At 36.2% G+C, this 7,818-nt stretch overlaps 1 protein-coding gene across 1 annotated transcript in view; it reads right to left on the bottom strand.

Annotated features, from left to right (window-relative positions):
* LOC133567945 (supervillin-like) overlaps positions 1-1,852 on the bottom strand; it is a 120,087-nt gene extending 118,235 nt beyond the window's left edge. The window contains exon 1 of the mRNA XM_061919578.1: positions 1,737-1,852. The gene's annotated coding sequence lies outside the window, so the exon portion shown is untranslated. The remainder of the gene's footprint in view (positions 1-1,736) is intronic.
* Positions 1,853-7,818: the final 5,966 nt, after the last annotated feature.

The raw sequence follows: 7,818 nt of genomic DNA, 5'->3' as shown, positions 1-7,818 counted from the left end.
AATGTAATACAGTATATCATTCGATCAATTAATCCAAGTTGACTACCGTATTTCCTTGAACTGCCGCCAGGGCGCTAATTAATTTAAAACCTCTTCTCACTCTGGCGTTTACCAAAGGCATGCAGTAAATTTAGGCCTGTGCTTATAAATTTGAGTGTGATGTAAGGATACCATCATGAAAAGCACATTTAATAAAAAAACCTTTACTTATAAATGAAGTCCATGCGCAGCTCCTTCTGATCAAAAGCATCGAGAACTTGTTTATAGAAGTCTTCCTTATCTTTCTTCAGTTTTAAAAGTCTCTTTGTCTCGATGGAGATCTTCATTTATTACCTCCTGCTTCGATTGAAAGTCCAATTTAGAAAAGTGTTTTATTTGAGATATGTAATCCTCCATGTTAAAAGTGCAAGCGAGAGGAAACATGAACGATCGCTGCTCACTCTTGCTGCTTGTTGTCACTTCTTCTGCAGCCAACTTGTTTTAAGAAGGATCACTAGCGCCCTCTACCACCAGGAGGCAGGAGTAACTTAATGACTCATATTTGACACATGCAGCTACGGTATATTAGTAAAAAAAATAGCTGCTTACTGTTCTTTTTAGCATATTCACCTTAAATCCTACTGAATAGCTCTTAATCTTCTTCCCTTTATGCGATTTCAAATGATTGAAATCAGCCTCCTCCATTTTGAAAATGATGACAGGTGAAGTGTCACTCGTGACGTGACGCGTTTGACCCGGTGGAAATTCTAGACATGTGCTAATAAAAGTAATATTTTGCGAAACGAGTTTGACCCGGCAGTAATTGTAGGCAAGCGCATACTATATACCCGGCGGCAACTCAAGGAAATACGGTAATCGCCCTTAACTTAAATTTGTGAACTTCTGTATCTGCGTCCCGGGAGTCTTTTGGCCATGGAGACCAGCTGCTGGATCTCTGCCACACCAGAGTCTGTTTGGAGAGACTAGAAGAGATGCGGATAAGGAAACAGGCAGGGCTGCGGAGCTCGGACAAGCTTCACAGTGTCTCGGCTGAATGAGCAAGTATCGGACACCTCGGTCTCCTTCGAGGCATCCTCGCTCATCCATGCGGACTGGACACTGGCCGAGACTTAGTGGGCGGCCAGGGGTGGAGTCGGCTCTCTTGGTTGCTTTGTTGGGTCTGCTCCTGTCTCAGGCCATGCTCTCCCCATCCCAGCAGACGACGGCGTGGAACACCGCAGAGGACACCACAGTGTGTATGTTTTTTTTGTTGTTGTTGCTTTTACTTTTTTATCTGTATGTAGAAATGGCTGGTTGCATCAGCTCTGCTTTTTTGAAGTCTTTAATATCCTTTGTGTTCCTTGATGTCTCCCTCTTACACACATGCTTATGTGTGCTATGGCTATGAGGTTTTTCCCCCCATTGGCCTCAGTCTGAAACCCCAGGGGCCCAGGCTTAGACAGAATTTTTTTATTTTCTCCCCCAAGCATTTACCCAGTTTTTTTTTTTACCTTTTTTTGTAAGGTGTGTTGGAAGTTGGCAGACCCGTCAGAAATCCTACTCTGTCTCCCTGTAATTTTGGATCCTGGTTTGTCTCCCTGTAATGTCGGTCTGATCTTGAACGGTATCTTATTTTCCCTTTGTGGATTATTAAAGTATTTCTGACTCTGATTCTGATCATCACAAATGCCTCAAAAGGCTGCACAAACCCCAACGACATCCCCTATATAATCAAATATTTGCAGTCAAAGACTCACATGGCTGCGGTAGTTAGTTGTGACCCCAAGATGCAGGAAACAGGAAGATGACGTGCAGGTCAGACCAGTCTTCAACCAGGCGAGGAGCAGTCATGCACACAGCATGCAGCTAAAAGTCAGTAACATTCACAATCCTCCATCTCTGACGAAAGGGCGAGGCAGGCATAAATAGCAGCCTGATTGGCAACTGCAACCAGGTGTGCCAGCCTACCAATCAGGGACAGGGGAGGGCTCTATTCTATTCTAGATTCAAAGGAAGTACATCCTCTGCTGGGCCTTCTTGATGAGGGAGCTGATGGGAGGCTCCCACTTGAGGTCCTGGGTGATGGTGGTGCCCAAGAACCGTCTGTTACCGATTGTCGCAGAGAAAGCAGATACAGTTCAGAGACAGGGCGATATCACAAGTGTCACCACATCTGCTGAGGTGAACCCCTTTCTTCAGCGGCAGCTTCAGTGATGTAACCAGGGACCTCCCAAATCAATAGAGGAAGCACGTGGGCTGAGCTTTAGAGCGTAGTTTGGATCTGTAACTAGAGTTCAGCCCAAATGTCTCTCCTCATTAAGGCAAATTTAACTCTGTCTCTGCATGATTCCTTGCTTCTTTTCTGTTTAATAGATGTCATCAGCGTTTGAATCTTGTCGAACCATTTTCATTAAAAAGAGGAGCAAAACAGGGATTTCCTGCATCTGGATTATTATTTAATGTGAGTTTTGAACCCTTAGCTGGAAAAATGAAAAGTGAAAATAATATTTGTGGTGTAAAAGCTATCAATGTATTGTGATGACATAATTCTCTACCTGTCAGATGTTGTCTCCTCTCTTCACTACGTCATAAGGTGATCACTGAATATGGCTCTTTTTCAGGGTCTAAAGGTAATCTTAATAAGTAGCAAGAAACCGCAAGTTCAGAACTCCAAAATTAAATTGACTGATCATTTTGTTGTGTTTACCTGACAAATACATAATTAACTTATATATTTAAAAAAAGTCATTAAAAAAGGTTATAATCTTCTAGTTTTGGATAGAATAAAATGAAAATGGACACAAAATGTATCTTGACAAATGTATCTATTTTGTAGTGTTTATGGAAAAAAATAATATGAATGACTTATATTCCTCAAGTTTAAAAAAAAAAATCTCCAACCTCCTCAGACATGCAGCTGGGATAGGCTCCAGCAACCTCCTCCATCCGGATAGAGACAAACTGTAGGAAAGTGTGCAGCAACAGTTTTTGCACCACAGCGCCCTCTAATGACATGATGCAAAATGACCACTTATACCATCTACTGCACAAGCGGTAGAAAATGTAGAAATAAATATAAATGAAAGAACATATCAAAATGTGTGTGTATATATATATACATATATATATGTATATATATATACATATATATGTATATATACATATATATACATATATATATATCTATATATATATATACACATATATATACATATATATATGTATATATATATAAGTGTATATATATACATATATATGTATATATATATATGTATATATATACATATATATACATATATGTATATATATATGTATATATAGATATATATATATAAATATAAATATATATATATATATATATACTTATATATATATATATATATATATACTTATATATATATATATATATATATATATATATATATATATATATATATATATATATATATATATATATATATATATAATAAAAAATGTAATCTGAAAAAATAGAGTTTTGATTGAATAAAATATAGTGTAAACTGAAAAAAATTGTTAATTTTGTTATTTGTATTGGAAAATTATGTTAATTAATAATACTATTCGGGTTTGAAAATATATACTAAAGTTAAAAATAGAAACTTATAGATCTCACTTTTTGTATCAGAGAAACTACAGATAAAATAGAATAAAATAAAAAAATGTACAAATTGTGTTGTCCTTATCAGAAAATAAGAATTAATTGATATGATTCTCCTTTTTGATGCAATACCTTAAGAAATGTTTTTTAAACTATATATATATATATATATATATATATATATATATATATATATATATATATATATATATATATATATATATATATATATATATTAATATATATATATATATATATATATATATAACAGAAAAAAATAAGTAATACAAACCATGAATTTAAACATGTACTGTACAAGCTCTTATGGAGATGTTTTTTTGTTAAGTATTTTTATTGTCAGTTTTCTTAATACAAACATATCCACACATAATAAAATAAAAACCATTGAGTGTTTATATATATATATATATATATATATATACATATATATATATATATATATATATATATATAATTAGTTTATTAGTTGAACTCAGTGTGACCCCCCAAGTCAAAAAGTTTGGGCACCCATGTTGTGAAGTGTCGACACAGCAGGAAATGCTAATGGACCACTTCCTGTGACCAAAGCACACTCAAAGCAGAGTAAAAGATGGCCTCCCTCCAAATGCTCTTCAAATCTAACAACTTTTTCCAAGACTTTGATCCGGCCATTGGATCTCGGCGTGACGGTTTGGCGCCGCCATCGCAGGCTGGACGAGACCCGACTAGGCCGGGAAGTTCACTTCTCGCATTAGCTTGATTTCAAAGGACCAAAAAGAAGGAGGACAAACAGTTTTCATGCAAAGAATTTATTTATGAATGGACTGCAGTAACGTACAACAGTAGCACAATGAATTATTATCTTCATATTTTTACATAGAAAGGTGAAACAATGAGTGAAGTCTGTTTTTACTCTAAAAATAGCTTTTAAATACTTGGCATAGTTTGTTAAATTTAACTATGAAACACACGTTTGCTTTTTCTTCTTCTTCTTCTTTTTTTAAACTACCAAATGCAAATATACTTTATGAAAAAAACAAAAAAAACAATAACCTGCCCCCCCACCCCCCCTTCCTCTCTTGCTTGCACTCCATGCAAGGAAGAAAAAAAGATGTACAAAAAACGCACTTAAATCTCGTATGAAAATATAAAATATTACAAGTGTGCATATAATCACGTCACCTGTAAGTAGAAAAAGTCACATGACACGATGTTGCTATGTTGCCGCCCACCTGCCATGCCAATTTATTACCTGGGGGGCTCTTTTACCTTCACTGATTGGACAAGAATCTGAAGGAGGTCATGTGACCACTCTGCTACAGCGCCCCCCCCCCTGCTCGAGGGTGACTCGCACCAACAAAAATAACAAACAAACAGCGTAGAGTATCCTTTGGGATATTGGGCCGCGGCGTACGTGTGGCGGTGCTCCTTTTTTTTTCCCACATTTTTTTCCTCGTTACGTAAGGCGATGTGTAAAATGTAGAAGAAATGCTACAAGTGTAAAAAGGCTACATAACGTTGAGAATGACAAAGTGTTGTTGACAGCTCCCAATGTCCACCGAAACACTTACTTTATTTTACAACTTTTTTGTTTCAATACAAAAAACTTATCTAAAAACCCTGTATGTTTTTTAAAAAGTATACTACTGTATATCTTTGCAAATGTGTTGCTTTTTCCACGCCCAGCATTGCATTGTAATGCCTTTTTTTTACTGCAACCTCGCCCACTAAAGTGTGTGACGTTGTTGCAGACAAAAGACGCCCCCTAGCGGCTGACGACAATATAGGCCATGACAGCGGATCTGAAAAATTGTCGCTAAATTTATCGCCAAAAAGACAATCTAGAGCAGGGGTCAGCAACCTTTTTCAAACTAAGAACTACTTCTTGGGTACTGATTAATGCGAAGGGCTCCCAGTTTGATACACACTTCAATAAATTGCCAGAAATAGCCAATTTGCTCCATTTACCTTTAACTCTATGTATTTAATTCAAGGCCTACTGAAAGCCACTACTAGCAGTCTGATAGTTTATATATCAATGATGAAATATTAACTTTGCAACACATGCCAATACGGCCGCTTTAGTTGACTAAATTGCAATTTTAAATTTCCCACGGAGTTTCTTGTTGAAAACGCCGCGGAATGATGACACGTATGATGACGTGTGTTTGTGACATTATTGGTTGTAGCGGACAAATTAGCCCAGCACCACTCGCGGCTAAAAGTAGTCTCTTTTCATCGCGCAATTACACAATATTTTGGACATCTGTGCTGGTGAATCTTTTGCAATTTGTTCAGATAATAATGGAGACGTCAAAGAAGAATGCTGTTGGTGGAAAGCGGTGAACTTGCAGCTGCCTTTAGCACCAAAACACAGCCTGTGTTTCTTTGTTTGTTGTGAAACTTTAACACAGAGCGGTCAAGCGAACATGTTTCTCTACGTCAACCAGCAAGTTTTTGGATGGGAAAATTGAGTGGAGACTTGAGTGGAATACGTGACCTCATCCTGCAGCTCAAAAGGCATCCGTGATCTTGGCTCCTGCATTGGCTTCTCTGAGAGACACTGGCGTATTTATCCATAATTACCCTAGTAAATGTGTCTAATTACATCTGAAACGCTCACACTGCCTTCGCCTGGAGGCGTCATTTTTTTTTTGTGCTTCACTCTAACTTTCCTCATCCACAAATCTTTCATCCTCGCTCAAATTAATAGGGAAATTGTCGCTTTCTCGGTCTGAATAGCTCTTGCTGCTGGTGGCCATGATTGTAAACAATGTTCAGATGTGAGGAGCTCCACAACTCATGTCATCACGCGCACATCGTCTGCTACTTCCGGTACAGGCAAGGCTTTTTTATTAGCGACCAAAAGTTGCTAACTTTATCGTGGATGTTCTCTACTAAATCCTTTCAGCAAAAATATGGCAATATGGCGAAATGATGAAGTATGACACATAGAATGGACCTGCTATCCCCGTTTGAATAAGAACATCTCATTTCAGTAGGCCTTTAATGATTAATAATATTTATCTTTGTGGAAACACTGATAATCTTAATGATTTCTCACAATAAATCTAAACTATGAAACATAGTTTATCTTCAATTTCATCTCTTTAAAATTCAAAATTCAACCAAAAAAAAGAAGAGAAAAAACTAGCTAATTCGAATCTTTTTCAAAAAATAAAAAAAGAATTTTTGGAACATCATTAGTAATTTTTCCTGATTAAGATTAATTTTAAAATTTTGATGAAATGTTTTGAATAGGTTAAAATCCAATCTGCACTTTGTTAGAATATATAACAAATTGGACCAAGCTATATTTCTAACAAAGACAAATCATTATTTTTTTCTAGATTTTTCTGAACAAAAGTTTTTAAAAGAAATTCAAAAGACTTTGAAATAAGATTTAAATATGATTCTATAGATTTTCTAGATTTGCCAGAATATTTTTGGGGAATTTTAATCATAATAAGTTTGAAGAAATATTTCACAAATATTCTTTGTCGAAAAAACAAAAGCTAGAATTAAAAATTAAATTAAAATGTATTTATTATTCTTTACAAAAAAAAAAAATACGTGAACATTAATTTGAATTGTCAGGAAAGAAGAGGAAGGAATTTAAAAGGTAAAAAGGTATATGTGTTTAAAAATCCTAAAATCATTTTTAAGGTTGTATTTTTTCTCTAAAAAATCTCTTTCTGAAAGTTATAAGAAGCAAAGTAAAAAAAAAAATTTGAATTTATTCAAACAAGTGAAGACCAAGTCTTTAAAATATTTTCATGGATTTTCAAATTCTATTTGAGTTTTGTTTCTCTTGGAAATAAAAATGTGGAGCAAAAAGAGACCAGCTTGTTAGTAAGTAAATAACATTTTTAAAATAGAGGCAGCTCACTGGTAAGTGCTGCTATTTGAGCTATTTTTAGAACAGGCCAGCGGGCGACTCATCTGGTCCTTACGGGCGACCTGGTGCCCGCGTTGGTGACCCCTGATCTAGAGGGGTCTGAATACTCGCTGATCCCCTCCTGCAACGTCTTGTTATGCTCTGGCGGACCGTGTGCGTATTGAATGTGTGAGGAAGCAGAGTTGCAATGCCACGAGCTACATTCACCGACAGTCAAGTTATCACGTCTTTTTTTAGCAAAGGCAAACGGCCGGCACCAAATTTACTTGTGGCGGGCCTGCGGGCGAGTTGGGCGCGTCAATAAATGCGAGATAAATAAATG

Source organism: Nerophis ophidion, linkage group LG14 (genome assembly GCF_033978795.1).
Source record: "Nerophis ophidion isolate RoL-2023_Sa linkage group LG14, RoL_Noph_v1.0, whole genome shotgun sequence".
NCBI lineage: Eukaryota > Metazoa > Chordata > Actinopteri > Syngnathiformes > Syngnathidae > Nerophis > Nerophis ophidion.
This window is presented reverse-complemented; position numbering and strand designations above follow the sequence as displayed.